The sequence below is a fragment of the Solanum tuberosum genome, unplaced genomic scaffold (genome assembly GCF_000226075.1).
Source record: "Solanum tuberosum cultivar DM 1-3 516 R44 unplaced genomic scaffold, SolTub_3.0 scf00008, whole genome shotgun sequence".
Taxonomy (NCBI): domain Eukaryota; kingdom Viridiplantae; phylum Streptophyta; class Magnoliopsida; order Solanales; family Solanaceae; genus Solanum; species Solanum tuberosum.
The window spans coordinates 3,902,818-3,904,690 of record NW_006238934.1 but is presented as its reverse complement, the minus strand read 5'-3'; the positions used below and the strand labels follow the sequence as shown (position 1 = coordinate 3,904,690).

The 1,873-nt window shown below is 30.5% G+C and overlaps 1 long non-coding RNA gene across 1 annotated transcript; it reads right to left on the bottom strand.

The window, feature by feature from the left end:
* Positions 1-58: 58 nt before the first annotated feature.
* Positions 59-1,294, bottom strand: LOC107061450 (uncharacterized). Its single transcript, XR_001473982.1, has 2 exons — positions 927-1,294; positions 59-241 (listed from the first exon to the last, which is right to left on the bottom strand). It is a non-coding gene; the product is annotated as an uncharacterized lncRNA (long non-coding RNA).
* Positions 1,295-1,873: the final 579 nt, after the last annotated feature.

The window sequence follows — 1,873 nt, the reverse complement described above, 5'->3', positions numbered from 1 at the left end:
AGTGGACAACTTCTTTTGGAGAAGAAATAATTACACAACCAAAAAAGTTTTTTCTCTCTCTTTAAAATAGGTAACTTTCATAGCCAACAACGTATATTTTCAACCAAAAAACACATATAGAACTAATTCGGCGTCGTACATATAGAATTTGAAGCAAACTATAAAAATAATAACAAAACAAGCAAAAGTCAAAATTTAGTAGATTAAATATCGCCATAAGGATATCAAGTGAAGAAAATACCTGAAAATCAGATAAAAGAAGTAAGAATTCAAGCAATTGAAGTTCACTTTCAAAACTAACTACATCAATATGTACAACTTCCTGATGGTATCCACTATTTTGAAATCTCTGTGGGATAGTTGATAGTAATAGTGAATGTTCATAGAATTAGAAATATTTCACAGCTTTAGAGAATTCATTATTATTGAAAGTATCAAAAGAGAAGAACTTGAGTTTAAATATCAAGTAAAAGAACCAAAAAACAAAGTTAATCATGAATATATGGTTTCAGACACGTTTTCACAGTTAACCTTGGAAATTTGAGAGGGCATGAAAAATAGAAAGGATAGCCCTGCTAGGATTGAGCTTCGATTGAAAGAGTGGGTAATATATAACAATTTTTTATGTAATTCACAAACATACAGAGCAATCAGTACAATACAAGAAGAACACAATATATTATATAATATGATTTGTTACTTTCTCTTACCACACCCCTTGAGCAGCCAACACATATATACAAAGGAAAATAAGTACCAATAGTGTGACTCAATTGAGTATTCAAAATGAGAAAAGCGGAATCTGAAATTAGAAAAGAACTCAATAGGTATTCAAAACGAGATAAGAGGAATCTGAAAAAAACTACGAAATTGATAATTGAATTTCATAAATCTAATATCATCAAATCACTGAAATAGAAAATTACCCCATTTCCTTGATTATTACAGTTGTTGCAGAGCCCAACTGTAATCTTCTTCGTCAAATCGAAAGAGCATCACTTGAAGGTGGGTTACTCATGACGGGAAGGAAATTAGCTTCATTGGTTTATTAATTTTGTGTTATCAAAGAATTTTCAGGTTGGTGATGTTGGAAGAAGCAACTTTAGTCGATGGAGATGAAGAAGAAGAGGTGTATTCAATGTGGGGCAACTTGAAGGTGAGCAGATTAGGGTTTAGGGATTTTACTAAGTCCCAAAAAGAAAGACAAGTATATTTTAATTTAGTGAGGAGTGGTGCCTTTTGACCCACTAAATTCTATTTTCGGGACCAGTTATTAATTACTATAGAGACTAGATTTAATGTCTTCGCTGCAACAAAAAATAAAGAGACGAGAAGGAAAAGTCGTCCCTATAAGGATACTTTTAGGGACCAAATTTTTAACTTCTCCCTAAATGTTGGTCTCTAAAAAGCCTTTTTCTTGTAGTGAATCTTTATTGAACCATTCAGAATTCTAAGTTCAAACTTGAAATAATATATTAAAAGAGAAAAACTATGAAAAAGTATAAGAAATATTTAAAAATTATATCAATGTAAATATTTTTATGTATAAAATAAAATTTTAAAATTATATATATAATGTCGGGTTGGTTTGTTTAGTTAAAACCAAACCAACCCAAAAATAGTCGGATTTTTTTCTCAATACCAAACTAAGTCAAACCAATCACTAGTCGGGTTTTTTTCTCAGTTTGCGGTTTGATTTCGGTTTTCGATTCGATTTTCGGTTCGATTTTGTACACCCCTAGTCATGACACATTATCGTAGATTTTTCACTTGTTTAAATTTGAAATTTATGATGGTATTATAGTGTTTACGGATCAAACAGTGGCTATTTTTAAAGTAAATATTTGGACACTAACCATTTTTCAAATATCTA